General features: G+C 41.4%; 1 protein-coding gene across 2 annotated transcripts in view; it reads right to left on the bottom strand.

Annotated features, from left to right (window-relative positions):
- MCPH1 (microcephalin 1) overlaps positions 1 to 15984 on the bottom strand; it is a 274703-nt gene that overhangs the window by 222190 nt on the left and 36529 nt on the right. The gene's annotated exons all lie outside the window — the stretch shown is intronic.

The following is a 15984-nucleotide window of genomic DNA, read 5'->3' as shown; positions in this document are numbered from 1 at the left end:
TCTCTACCGTGAGCAACAACAGTATTGACCATATGTTCCTCAGAAGATTATTGCATAAAATTGTGGACATATGTATTTACAGTGCAAGAGATTTCCATGCATGCACAGTGAGTTTCTCCTCCACATCATCACATTTAATAAACATCTTCAGACAGGGAGCCTTTTGACAGTAGTGGAAAACAGAAGAGTGCATTCTTATCAAAGCACAAATTAGTCATGTTATTTTCCAGTTCAACCCCTATCTAGTAGGTAATGTGTGAAAAAACAAGTGAATGTAAACTAGGTGAAAACATGTGTCTTTATAAAGTGTTTGCACTGAATATGACAATTCTAATGTATTCTTTTCAAAGGCAATGTCTATGATGAACTCCATTAGCAAGTTGATTTAGACATGCTTCATCAGCTTTCACTTAAGACAAGTTGAAACACAACCCGTTGTGCTGGTTGTGTTTCTGTAAGAAACTGTAAGATAACTGGAGTGTTAATAAACTATACAGGTGACATTTAATACATGTGGCTCTATTAAAACACTATAAATCTCTCTCCTACTTCTAAATTGAGAAAAGTGTACAAGTTGTACAAAAGGTATTAATGACAGAAATCAATTAATTAATAAGTAAAAGGAAAGATATAAGAGATTTCTTACAACACACATAGAATGAGCACTGCAAGTCATTTGTGGTTGCACTACTGAACATATCATGACAGCTCAGCAAACTAATGCCTTTATTATATGTGGCACTTTTATATTTAAGCAATTTTTACATTGGGAAAAGTGTGTTGATAATGCACTTCTCTCCAAGGGGTATATTTACTAAACTGTGGGTTTGAAAAGTGGAGATGTTGCCTATAGCAAACAGATTCTAGTTTAAATGTAACTATACCCCCAAAAGTGCAACTCGGCAGCACGGTGGCTAAGTGGTTAGCATTTCTGCCTTACAGCACTGGGGTCATGAGTTCAATTCCTGACCATGGCCTTATCTTTGAGGAGTTTGTATGTTCTCCCCGTGTTGCAGTGGGTTTCCTCCGGGTGCTCCGGTTTCCTCCCACACTCCAAAGACATACTGGTAGATTAATTGGCTGCTAACAAATTGACCCTAGTCTGGGTTTGTGTGTGTGTTAGGGAATTTAGACTGTAAGCCAGAATAGGGCAGGGACTGATGCGAGTGAGTTGTCTGCACAGAGCTACGGAATTAGTTGCGCTATATAGATAAATGTTGATGATGATGATGAACTGAAAGGTGCAAAATACTTTACATTAAAAGTACAAGACGAGACCCAGTCTCCACCAGATCAAAGCTAATGCAAAATTCAAGTAGTTTTGGAGGTGAGGAATGGTCATGTGGAAGTCTCATTTTTGCCTGTCTCTGCAGTAATACCCTTGTTATGCCCAATCCCCCCCAAACATGACACTATCTTGGCCAGCAAACCCATGCGCTTTGCCATAAAACAAAAGGCACAATGCTAGATAACAAAAATGCATTGTGACTTGGCAGTTTTGAATGTAATATATGGGAACATTTAAAAACTGCAGAATATAAAAGAAGCATTGAAGAAAATGGATTGAAAACAGTGCTTACTCAAGAGATCATTTACATGTTTCAGTAAAACATGTGAGTAAGGGCAAGTCTGCAATGAAAACTTAATTCCTCTGCATATTTAGCTTTTATAAGTTGATCAGCACAGTTTGTAGAATTTCCTGAGCAACAGGAGGTGGCACAGACATGAGGTTTGGCAGAGTCTTTCAACCAATCAACACTCAGAATCAATATAATAAAGGCTTGATTACATATGGGCAATCTTCTGAAGTCAGGGAAAAAGGGTTTAATTTACCAACATATGTTTTATATGTATTTTATGAGTAAAAGTACTGCTTTGCCATTATGTTTACATATCCCTAACAGATAAACATGTATGTACCTGCAAAAAATTACTCATAATATTATGTTAATGAAACACCATCCTTAAGATGTCTCACACTTTTCAAAAGTAGGTGGTCTTAACTAAGCTCACTTGCCTGGTATCATACACAATATATATTTATCTAATATTGCAAGGGGATTTAGAGCCTAATGTTTCAAAATGTGAGACAAAAACAAGGATGGAAGAGAAAGACGACAATGGAAAAATCCATGAAACTATTTTTTTTTTAAAAAAAAAGTGGACAGAATTCAGCACAATTATTTCCTTTATATTGTGACTGGGCAGGGGGGCCCGGTACCATCTTCTGGGGTAGATGTGTGAAATCTCTCGGCTGCTATAAACACCAAGTCCACAGGTTTCGTGCAACTGATCTCAACCAGTTTTATTGAGTAAGCAAAAAAATAAACAGCTTGCCGTCCGGCTCCAACTAAACATTGGTCACAGCTACTACAGACTGGGGTTTTTAAAAGCAGCAAGTTAAGAACGTAAGCGAAATATAACGGTTTTCATATACTACACCAGTGACTGTCACAATATTTACAACCACAATGCAGACGTTGGTATGGTGTTAGGGTTAATTGGATGGTTGGATTTTAACCAAGACTTTTTTTTTTTATAAGGGTAGAAGAGTAAGATGTGTGTGAATATAGGAAACAAAAACAGAGCTATACAGTAGTTTGAAAATGCCTCTCTAGAGAACCAATCTTATCTACACTAAAATATTTTGCAAAGTGTCCATAATATATGAGAATTGGACAATACATGGGTCCTTTGTTCTCTATAGATTTGTTTTTTATACCTTTCTGTATTTGATGCGCTAACTCATTTTATCATGTACGCTTTTATTAGGTATGTCAATATTTCTCTGTGAAGAGTATATACTACTGGCATTGCAGGATGGAGGAGGGGAGGTGGGAAAGTTAGATAATACCAAATAAAAAATACTCCATAGTAACCCTATTGCAGAAGTGTCACTTCATCATTGGAGACACCCTGCTCATGATAGCATACAATTTTACTGATCATGTACCAAATCAGATAGTTGCCAGGCAGACTTAGAATCCAGTCAGGAAAGGGAATAGAGAAGACTGCAATCCATAGATTGTAAGCAGGGCCCTCTTATCTCTCTGTCTGTATGTATTACCCAGTATTGTTTTATTAATGTTTGTTCCCAATTGTAAAGCGCTACGGAATTTGCTGGCGTATATAAATAAATGTTGATGAGGAGGAGGAGCGGCAGCTAATGCTAGGTTAGTATATATGAGAAAACAATGCATTATGTAAAAATACTTCTCCTGCACAGATCCCTGAGAATGGGCAAGAACAGGTGTTAAAAACCAGGGTCTAATTTAATATCCTCTGTCACTTATCTACCTGCTTATTGGAGAGCGATGACCAGGTGACCAGTATGCAAGTTTGATGATTTTAAGTTCGTGGACGTTCGTAGGAGCTTTCAGATACATAATATCATGGATCACAGTGGGAACCTTTGCTGGGAATTATTAGTATTTTCACTACATGGATAAAACATTAAGGGTTATGATGTTTTTGTTAAATAATGTTTGTTTTAACACCTGTTTCAGCAAGTTTTGCTTTATTTTAAGTTACAAACTTCGATTTATTTGTAACTTTTGCTAACTTTTTCCCCCAAAAAATTAGAGATGGGATGCAAACATCATCATTCATTAAAACTACAAGAAAGTTTGTACCAACAGTATATAAACAAAATTTGGCACTAGTGTTTCTATTTGTCTTCATTTTCAACTTGCAGAGCAAGCTCATTTACCATCTTCCACAACTGAAAAAAAATAAAAATAAATAAAATCCCCCTGCCCTGCTCTCTTCCACCTGTAATTAATTACCCTCCCCTTTTTACATCATATTAGAAAGGAATGAAGAGACACATCCCCAGCAGAAAGAGGAAGGGATCTGCCTGGTATTACACAACATGCTGCTAGCGTCACCGATTGGCTGTGAGCAAGGGGATCAAGTGGTGTCATCGCTGTCCAGTGTGTGTTCAACCTGGGGCAGCAACAACATCAGGGACAGCCCCTCTTCTGCCCACCACTTGTACAAGATATAAGTAGCAGCAGGGTAGGTGAGAGAAAGACTGAATTACAGGGGAAGGAGACACTATATTGTAGCCAGACAAAAACAAGAACATCTGAGAATACCACACCATGTGCAAATTCCTAACAAAACAATTTGGAGAGCTTGGGCAGTCATCTGCTGCATTTTATGAAGCCTTTGTGGTTAAGTACTGTTCAATTTTTATAGCTGCATTAGTTTACATGTACCACTAAATACATACCATTATATAAAATATTAATAATGGACCACCGGTCATCAAGAATAGACTAGAAATCATACTCCCATTGTTTCTGTATCAAAAACTCTGTGAATTGAGAGAATCTGATACAAGTTACTGATATCACATTTAAATTAGACCCTTTTTAGATAGACAAAAAGTCATCTGTATCCAATACTCTCCATAGCCGGATAAAAGGCTTTGGAAGCATTGAGGGAGAACATTGTATAGCTGTCCCTATTATGCATACTTGCGAGTCCATAGCCAGCTTCCAAATGTTTAGTCATTTTCATGGCATTGTGCTCTATTTACATAGCCAGCGGGTATTAAAGAGGACTTTATACAATTTTTACCTGTACTATAAGGGTATCGGCCAATACGACTCAGTGTTGGAAATTTTTGGCTAACTTGAATCATATGCATTAATCTGTCCAACAGTAAACACAGATATACCTCTCCACGGGTATAGTTTGTAGATTTTCATTACCAGTATTACGCTGCAAAAGGCTTGGGAACACATGAACATTGATAGGCCTGTATGTATGTGCAATATACACCACATGTGATGTGTATAAGAAAGATTGTACGATTGAAGTTTTGTTTCTAAAACATCCCACTTTATTGCATACTTATTAGTAGTCACCGCAACCAGGGATGTTCAAGTAGTGGCAGTCTACATAGAAGTAAACATTAAAATGGACACAAAATATGGATTATGAAGCTGAAGCTAATGTTTGTAAGCAAAGAAGGTTTTCCATCCAAACAAATTTGTCACCCCAAGGGGCATTCAGTCTTGATGGCCATTTGAGCTTATCTAACTCGTGAATTGGGATAGGTGATATCATTGCAGCAAGGTTCTCACACTGAAAGAAGCAGCAGACTGTAGTTCATCTTAAGGAGAGGCCAAGGTTTCCTAGACATGGACCCCAGATACAGCCCTCTCTGCAGGAGAGAGCAGGAATTCATCATCACCATTTATTTATATAGCGTCACTGATTCTGCAGCGCTGTACAGAGAACTCATTAATATCAGTCCCTGCCCCATTGGAGAGAGCGAGAGAGTCTAGGGTCAATTTTTTTGATAGCAGCCAATTAACCTACTAGTATGTTTTTTTTGAAGTGTGGGAGGAAACCGGAGCACCCAGAGGAAACCCACGCAAACACGAGGAGAACATACAAACTCCATACAGATAAGGCCATGGTTGGGAATTGAACTCATGACCCCAGTGCTGTGAAGCAGAAGTGCTAACCACTTAGCCACCACTTATTATGAAGCCAAGGAATTGCTTCATTGGCTTCATGCAACACAGCTTACAGTACCAAGAATGTGACAGGTTAGTAAACTGATCTTACCACTCCCATGGGGGGGCTCTTAAAAGGTAGGTCTACCTTTGAGAAGCAAATGAAAAACTGGTTACAGATTCTGAAACATTTGCTCAGATAGACTTATTAAAAACCAAAACTTCTGTTTTAAAGACAGCTCCTTAAGACAAGTGACTTAATTTCACTGCATTTGAAATTAGATTGAAAACTGTACTGGATAGAAGTTCAATATACAGTATGTGGTAAGAAGAAAAGAAAAAAAATCACTATATCTATTGATTCAATCTGACACTCCAGGTTTACTTTAGTGTAGAACTTACATCAGTGTTGGAAGTAAAGTTGAAGGCAACAGCTGTCATATATCAGCTGCTTCTATGCTTATTGCACAAACTAGACAGCAGAGTAATTACACACACTAAATAAAAAAAAAAAAAAAAAAAAAAATATATATATATATACACTGTCGAAGTCAGTAAATTGGATAAAGTCATTTCAATTAAAGTCTAGCAAACTTGGTTGTCTTTGTCTGAAAAGATGCGTACGGTACGCTACGACGTACAAGGGCACGCTACGGCGTGAAAGGGCGTACGCATCCACTACACGTGGCAGCAACAGTAATTGGTCTTTTACCATACATTCGCACAAACACGCATACTTATAAAATAGTACACATTAATGGTAGTTGCAACACATAGTCAGTTATGTCGAAATATAGTAGTATTTATATGTATGTTATATCAGAGTTACATGCATATTAGTGAAATACACGGAACGGGTTGAGGGAATAACATCATGAGTGGTATCATAATGAACCTTGTTACATATCCTACTGTTTGGTTCACTCTGCGAGGGAATCGCAGAGTGAATACGCAAGTTATGAATGATAGGGAATTATGAACTACTTAAGACTAAGGAATCCGGGCGGGAAGAGCAGAGCATACCCCCTGCAGAGATGACCCCCTCCTTTGGATTCCTTAGGATGAACCAGCCAATGATTGACGACCCCTTGGACATTCCTGAGACCCGGACCAATAGATGCAAGCCATACCATCTTCATTGTATTACTGTATTTGATTGTGTATATAAGCAGCAGCTTGTGATCCAGAGTGCAGACATCTTGTCCCCAGACTTCAGGATTGAATGACTGCACTGGATCCAGAGCGCCTGCGATAAGTAACGGCTGTATTTACTATTACTTCGCTTGAGCATATTTTTCCACTTATTGCGAATAAATCTTTGTGCTTTGGAAACACAAATCGAGGTTCGACAATCGTTATTGGTTAGCGACGATACGCACATAACAATTTGGGGGCTCGTGAGCTTTGGAGGTTTCGTTGCCGATGATACGCAAGACCAACGGATTTCGGTTCCTCAACAAAGGGTGGAGACGCGTCATAAACGGGTAAGAACGCATGGTGTTCAAAACCTGAATTTTACTCTGTGTTGCGAAACCGAATGTCCGTTTTGCATTATCTAGGGCACGCTAACTAGAACCTAGGGACAAAAGAGAAAACTGTTTCTTTTTTTTTCTGTCATTGTGCGTTTTAACTGTATTACATTGCTTAGCGTATGTGTATTTCCTGCTGTGCGTACGCGAACTTCCGGTAGATTTTCCACGTGGTTAAACAATCAATTTGATAGTTATACATGCATAGTATAAATCACTTGTGAAAGTCTCTGAAACACTATCACTATTGTTGGGAATATTGTTGATTTTCTGCGCAGAAAACTAAGGTGTATGTGTTTTGTGATTGTATGATTTTGAAGTGAAAGTTGATTTACTGTCAAAAGGACAGGGATATCGGTTGCCGCTTGACGAGGCGGGCTTGCAACCGAGGTAGTATACAAGGCAGGTATACTGGCAGCAAAAGCCCTGTTTGAAAAGAGAACAGTTAAAAAGCTTTTGGAAACTTTCTCCCCAAGAGTAATCGCAAAGTTTAGTAATAGTTAGTATTGCTAAGCGGTGCGATCGGACCGCATGGTTGTACAACCGTGCTTGTGACTTGGGTTGAACGGCTGAGAGGAATTACGCTGGTACAAACGGGTATAAAACCCCGGTACTACCAGTTCAGTAATACTCAACAGAATTTTTTGGAGAGCCAGGATATCGAGGAGCTGATATTTCTGTTGTCCATAAGTGATATTTCTGGGTTAGGAGGTGCGTGGGCGTAGCCTGTGAAACCGTCCACGGATAAAAAAAAAAAATCTCTAGTAAGTTCTGTTTGAAAGGAGAACAGGTAAAAAGTCTTTTTGCGTAGCGTTGAGAAATAGGTTGTTTTCACAATGGGTGCGAAGCAAACGCTAGAGATGGTTGATGTTGTGCTGCTTAAGGAAGGACCGCTGGGGTCAGCTAGGTATCTTATGTTTAAGAAATATGGTGCATACGCAACTGCGTATTGCGACACGTGGGTCAAGATGACCAAAGATTGTGATAGGCCTTTCCCAACAATAGGAAGTTTTTATTCAGAAGTACTAAATAACGTAAGAGATAAAGTTTGGTTGATTAAGTCAACGAAAAAGAGAAATAGACATAATGATTGTTTAAAATTGTGGCAAATGGAAGGTAACACGTGGCAGAGCAGCGAATGCAAACCGGAAGTAGGCGTGACGAAAAGCGCGCGCAAGGCGGATGTAACTGTTGCGAAGCGTGGCGAACTCAGCGCAAGCGCGCCCCCGCCACCTTATGTGGCGGGAGGGGTAAGTACAGCCGTTGTTAAAACTGAAAATAGAAAGATTGCTAAGTTGTACCCTGTTTTAAGCCAGTTTCAACCAAGTGTATCTGAAACTGAAGATGAACCCACTGTGATTTCGGCCATTGCCCATGCTGTTAGTGTACTAGAGGCTCAGCGCAAGTATGAGAAAATGGCTGAGATAGGTGAGAGTAGCGTGATCACTAGAAGTGAAAGCGTTTTAAATCTAGAACTAGCAAATCCTGTAGTGTCCCCTGAAGTCAGTGTACCAGAGGGTGCGTTCCCAGTCCGCACAATATCAGTTCCCAATGGGAAACCGGACAAGGATGGTGTAGTTCCTTTAAGAAATGTTACAATGCATTGTCCCTGGACTAGATCAGAATTACGTTCCATTATGACTGAATTCCCAGATCCTAGAAAAGAGTTGGCTAAGTGTCAGAAATTTGTTAAAGACTTAGGAAATGCCCACGAACCAACCAATAAGGATTGGCGTGTAGTGTTGAGGGCGTGTCTTCCTCCCAATACTAACATACAAAAATTCATTGAAGATTGTTTGTTGAAGGAAGATGACACCTTGACTGATGAGATTAACCAAAAGAATATAGAGCAAATTGTCAAACATTTAGCCATCTATTTTCCAGTAGTAGTAAATTGGAGTAAGATTTTCACCATTAAGCAAAAGGATAGTGAACCAGCAGCAGACTATTTTTCTAGGGCGCTAGCATCAATAACACACTTTACCGGAGTAACTGACACAAGAGAGGATCCACATCACAGGGAAGTAGCTGTAGGAGTGTTAATGGATGGTCTTAGGGAAAATTTAAAAACAAGGGTATAAACCTCATTACCTAACTGGAGAGGTATCACAGTAGACTCTCTTAGGGAGTCTGCTGTGGAACATGACAAAAATATCTTTAGGAAAAAAGAAGAGAAAGGTGATAGGTTGATGACGGTGAGTATTCAGGCTTTAGAAGGAATACACACACAACCACAATCATACCAAGCATACAACTCAAGTAAAAAGGCCATGGTATGTTTTCGCTGTAAGAAAGAGGGACACAGAGATTCTGTCCAGAAGCAAGGAAAGAAACATCAAGGGGGGAATCATATAGGTATCCTCCACGGAGAAACACACATAGGCAAGAGAACACACAGCTACCCGCGCATATTATAGCAGCAAATGCTGCGCGAGAAAATAATAGTCAGCGCTAGGGGTCAGGTCATACCTGTAGTCTACAGCCAGTGAGGTTAACTGAGAGTCAGAGTGAAGAACCAACAATGATAGTTGACATAGCTGGTAGGAAACAAACTTTTCTTGTAGATACAGGGGCGGCCCGATCTGTGATAACCTCTCCTTTCAATCTACAGATGACCAGTAAAACTATTCCAGCTATGGGGGTAACGGGAAAAGTGTTACATTATCCTCTAACTAAACCCGCCGAAGTTACTATCGGGCCTCTGCATACTAAGCATTCGTTTCTCTTGGCTGCAGCGGCTCCTACTAACTTGCTAGGGAGAGACTTGTTATGTAAAATGGGATGTGTCATATACTGTACTTCAGATGGTGTGTTCCTAGATATACCCGAGAAGGTTGCACATGAGGTACAGGACATATTGGACACCCCTCAAAGGTTAATGTTACACTCTCCTGTTATAGAACAAAGTCCATCTCAAGTAAAGGGGATGTTGCTGGAAATACCAGGTTCCCTATGGACCAGAGATGGACAGGACACTGGACTGATGGCAAACGTAGCCCCTGTCATGGTCAATCTAAAAAGTGGTAGGATACCTCCAAAAATCCCACAGTATCCATTAAAACCGGAGGTGGAACTAGGGGTATATCCTGTTATTGAGAGGCTGTTACAACAAGGGATTTTAATTTGAACAGCCAGTACAGCAAATAGTCCCATTTTCCCTGTGAAGAAGAATGGGGGGAGGGGCTATAGATTAGTCCAGGACTTAAGGGGAATTAATAAAGTTGTTGAGAGCCAATTCCCCGTAGTGCCGAATCCAGCCGTCATCCTCATGCAGATTCCACCGTCTGCCAGTCATTTTACTGTCATTGATCTATGTTCTGCTTTCTTCTCAGTCCCTCTTCACCCTGACTGCCAATACCTTTTTGCATTCTCCTACAGGGGAGTGCAATACACATGGACCAGACTACCCCAGGGGTTCATTGACAGCCCCAGTATTTTCTCCCAAGCCTTACATGACTGTTTGCAATCCTTTCAACCCCACAATGGGTCTGTTCTAATTCAATATGTGGACGATTTGTTGTTGTGCTCTGATTCTTTTATGTCATGTTTACATGATACTAAATTGTTGTTGCTTCATCTTTCACAAACAGGGCACAAGGTGGCAAAGGATAAATTACAGCCATGTCAGACTAAGGTCAAAAACTTAGGACACTGCCTCACTAAGGGGCTAAGACACCTGACAACCGACAGAATTGAGGCCATACAACACATGACCCTGCCACAGAGCCAGAAGCAGATTCGTACTTTCTTGGGGATGTGTGTATACTGTAGGTCATGGATCCCAGGTTTTTCTATTCTGGCATTACCATTGCAGGAGCTAGTCTCTTCCTCAAAACCAGAACGTGTCGTACACACAGAAGAGTCAGAGCAAGCGTTCTTTAACCTTAAAGATAGCCTGACAAGAGCACCTGCATTGGGAATACCTGATTATGAAAAGCCTTTTGAGCTATTTTGTACAGAAGCTGATGGCTGTGCAGCAGGTGTCCTCGCACAGAAACATGGTGACGCTAGCAGACCGGTAGCATACTACAGTGCACAATTAGACAATGTGGCAAGGTCACTCCCAACATGTCTCAGAAGTGTAGCAGCAACGGCCCTTCTAGTAAGTAAGAGCGAGGATGTAGTATTAGGACATAATTCAACCATCTATACACCCCATGCTGTATCAGCTCTGTTAAATTCAGCTCAAACCAGACATGTTTCTTCAGCTAGATTCACAAAGTGGGAACTAGCCCTGATGGCACCCTCAAACATCACCATCAAACGATGTAGCACCCTAAATCCAGCTACATACCTTCCGTATGTGTCTCAAGAGACACAAAGGGTGGGAGGTGAGGAGACCCTGGTTGATGATGAGTTAGGCAAGAATACTGACATGCATGACTGTATGGAACACCTGAATCAGACGTTTACTGCAAGGCCCGACATACGTGACACCCCCTTAGAAAATGTAGATTTTACGTTTTATACAGACGGAAGCTGCCATAGACAGACAGAGACAGGAGAGCAATGTACTGGTTACGCTGTGGTAAAAGCTGAACCCCTTGGTCCACCTCACTCAGCCCAGGTGGCGGAACTAGTAGCACTAAAGAGAGCGTGTGAACTGGCAGAGGGTAAATCAGCCAATATATATACTGACTCTAGGTACGCCTTCGGAATAGTGCACGATTTTGGGGCCCTTTGGCGTCTTAGAAACTTTACGACAGCAGCAGGTACACCAGTGGCACACTCACAACACATAAAAGGACTTCTGACAGCGATACAATTACCCAGAACAGTAGCCGTCATAAAGTGCAAAGCCCATACCTTTGAAGAAGACCCAGTGTCATTGGGCAACAACAGGGCAGACGAAGCTGCTAAATGGGCAGCAGGGCAACCTATGACTGTATCGACCGAGACTATGATGGTTTTTCAGACATTAGACATGCAGAAATTAATTGAAATGCAAGATTTGTGTTCCCTGCAGGAGAAGGCGGTCTGGAAGGCGAAGGGATGTGGTCAAGAGTCCTCAGGACTCTGGAGGGATGGACAAGGTAAGCCTGTAGCTCCCCGAACATACTATCCAAGCCTGGCTGAAGCAGCACACGGCCTGACTCACCTGGGTAAAGAAGGTATGTGCAAACTGGTGAGAGCATACTGGTGTGCTCCCGGATTTTCCTCTCAAGCTGGTAAGAAAGCAATGTCATGTCTTACTTGTTTGAGGAAAAATGTTGGGAAAACTATTCCAACTGAGCCATCCCACATCCCTCCTACAGACGGACCTTTTCAGGTAATACAAATTGACTATATCCAACTACCACCGTGCAGGAATCTAAAGTATGTGTTAGTGTGTATTGATGTGTTTTCCGGTTGGGTAGAAGCATATCAGGCAGCCACTAATACTGCTGTGTTCACTGCAAAGAAAATTGTACAAGACTTTGTGTGTAGGTTCGGTATCCCTAGAATCATTGAAAGTGATAGGGGTACCCATTTTACTGGTGATGTCTTCCAAAATATGTGTAAACTCATGGGAATCAGTAGCAGACTTCACACCCCTTACCGACCACAAGCCAGTGGTAAGGTGGAGAGAGCAAATGGTACTATAAAGAACAAACTAGGTAAGATAATGGCTGAAACTGGGTTGGCATGGCCTGAGGCTTTGCCGTTGGTCCTCCACAGCATTCGAACCACTCCTAGACCTCCTCTTAATCTGTCCCCCTTTGAGATACTGTTCGGACGACAACCTCATTTGATCGTGAGTCCACAAGACGACTTAAAGTGTAATAATGAAGTGACTGTACAATATCTTATAAGAATGAGTAGACAGCTGAAACAACAACAACAAAAACTAAAAATGCTGTCACCTGGTATGCCAGAGACGAACTGTCATGATGTTGAACCTGGAGACTATGTTATGATCCGCAATTTCTTACGTTCAGGTTGTTTAACAGACCGTTGGGAAGGCCCGAACCAAGTGCTGCTGACCAGTACTACATCACTGAAGGTTGCAGAGAGAGACACTTGGGTCCATTCCACCCACTGCAGGAGAGTCCATAATCCGGAGAAAGTGCAAGACAAGACTCAGACCGACGACATAGAGCTGTCACTTGTGAGCCTGTTCCGGGAGACCTAAAGCCTGCAGTTGAGACACCTGAACCAGAGACGTTGCCTCAGAACTATCTTTCCAGCGATGGAGTGGTGGTTTTTGTTTTTTTGTTCCAGGATTTTCCTTGTTTTTACTTTTTCTAGGACATTCTATTTTTGTGAAGGAGAATGGAGGACGGAGGAGAGTTCTGGGAGTGATACTGATGAAATGGAGGCCGAAGAAAAGTTAATAGGATATCCTGAGCAGCCCATTATCAAACTTGGTCCAGGGGTTATGAAAAGGTCTGCTAGCTCAGGAACTCGGAGGCAGTGTGAGGGGCTATTGTCTGATGAGTATTGTATCTGCAAGTTCTGCAACTCCCTAGTTGAAGAGAGATGCATCCAACGATGCCAGTCCCCCCAGTACTCTGAATATAGGCGGGCATCCTTTGGAGGATTATCACTCCCTGGTGGGTAAGGTACTAAACCAAACCGAGTGTTGGGTGTGCTCTCATGTGCCTCAAGGGCAGCATAACATAGGACTAGTGCCATTCCCTTTAAACATATCCGAAGTACTCGAATTAAGGGGTGGGAGGCCCATAGAAGGGAGGTACAATAACACTAGGTCCCCTAGTCTGACGCTTCGACAATACTCCATAGGCAGATCTTTGCTGTGTCTAAACATATCCCATGCAAAGCGCCTGGAGAATTGGGAGGCTGACCTATCAGATCAGACAATGGCTCGCCACACTCATTTTAGAGAGAGACTCACAAGGTCACTACTAGGCAGGAATGTTGATGGAAGTCACAAGTTAGGGCGTATAACCAAACATAAGAAGGTATCTATTGGAAAAGTCTCTACAGATAAATGTGAAAATATCATTAATGCCGACACGTGTCTAGAGCAGATGGAGACACTAGGCATGGGTAGTTTTATCAAAACTCTGTGTGATATAATTCATGGGCATACTGTTCCTTATGTTCTCCCTGATGATGTGTATTTTGTTTGTGGAAGGAAAGCTTATTCCTGGGTGACTCCGAGTTCCAAGGGCTTGTGTTTCTTAGCTAAACTGGTTCCTGAAATCATGACTATTACTCATGAAGAAATGGTAGATATTCACAAGACTACATCACCACCATACATACACACACAGTATGAACACCGTGGCAAGAGAAATATGATTCCTGGTGAGGAACCCATAGCTACAAAATTGATTAGTGAAACTGCTGGTTTCCAAGTTATGGTTGCTCTAGATCTCACCAGGACCGCTCGGGGAACATTAAACTTTAAATATATCCAAGACCTAGCTAAATTAATAGATAATATCACCGAGATGTATGACGACACTTTCAGGTATACTGGAAGGGAGCTAAAGGCGTACAAGAAGGAGTTGGTGCAACATAGACTGGTACTAAATTATCTCACCTCTATTACTGGTGGGTACTGTGTGACACTGGCCACCCAGTTCAGTGTCAAATGTTGCACGTACATTACTAATAATACGGAAGACCCTAAAGAGGTTATAGACCGGAAAATGGATGAAATTTTGCAGCTGAAATGGGAATTTCGAAAGAGCCATAATTCTTCGTTATATGAGGTCGGGGAAAAGGTGGCGGGTTGGTTCTCATGGTTGAACCCAGCAAAATGGTTCTCCGGTCTGGGGGAGTGGGTACAGGAAATGATTGCGAGTGTAGGTAAGCTCCTTCTCCTTATACTGGGTGTCATCTTAGCAATTGGTTTAGTTGTCAAATGTGTTCCTACTGTGTTGAAGTGTGGAAAACGGTCTCATGGGAGTAACACTGAGAAAGAGACTGAAAGGGTGGTACCAGATACCGAGATCATGGTCTGTGGAGAAGTATTGTACAATCCTGAACTTGAAACGGTGATTGGGTGATAGTTTATTACACTATCAAAGAGTGGAGCTGTCGAAGTCAGTAAATTGGATAAAGTCATTTCAATTAAAGTCTAGCAAACTTGGTTGTCTTTGTCTGAAAAGATGCGTACGGTACGCTACGACGTACAAGGGCACGCTACGGCGTGAAAGGGCGTACGCATCCACTACACGTGGCAGCAACAGTAATTGGTCTTTTACCATACATTCGCACAAACACGCATACTTATAAAATAGTACACATTAATGGTAGTTGCAACACATAGTCAGTTATGTCGAAATATAGTAGTATTTATATGTTATATCAGAGTTACATGCATATTAGTGAAATACACGGAACGGGTTGAGGGAATAACATCATGAGTGGTATCATAATGAACCTTGTTACATATCCTACTGTTTGGTTCACTCTGCGAGGGAATCGCAGAGTGAATACGCAAGTTATGAATGATAGGGAATTATGAACTACTTAAGACTAAGGAATCCGGGCGGGAAGAGCAGAGCATACCCCCTGCAGAGATGACCCCCTCCTTTGGATTCCTTAGGATGAACCAGCCAATGATTGACGACCCCTTTGACATTCCTGAGACCCGGACCAATAGATGCAAGCCATACCATCTTCATTGTATTACTGTATTTGATTGTGTATATAAGCAGCAGCTTGTGATCCAGAGTGCAGACATCTTGTCCCCAGACTTCAGGATTGAATGACTGCACTGGATCCAGAGCGCCTGCGATAAGTAACGGCTGTATTTACTATTACTTCGCTTGAGCATATTTTTCCACTTATTGCGAATAAATCTTTGTGCTTTGGAAACACAAATCGAGGTTCGACAATCGTTATTGGTTAGCGACGATACGCACATAACAACACACATACATACATACATACATACACACACACATATACACACACTATTCACTTCCATTCTCACTGCATACGATGTACAAATTATTCTTTTTCATCATTGCTGTTCAGTCAATAAGCTTTAGGCATTAACGTTAAATTCAACTGCTTCAGTACTTCAG

Source organism: Mixophyes fleayi, chromosome 3 (genome assembly GCF_038048845.1).
Source record: "Mixophyes fleayi isolate aMixFle1 chromosome 3, aMixFle1.hap1, whole genome shotgun sequence".
NCBI classification, from domain to species: domain Eukaryota; kingdom Metazoa; phylum Chordata; class Amphibia; order Anura; family Limnodynastidae; genus Mixophyes; species Mixophyes fleayi.
The sequence above is the reverse complement of the archived record's forward strand: the minus strand, read 5'-3'. Positions and strand labels throughout refer to the sequence as shown.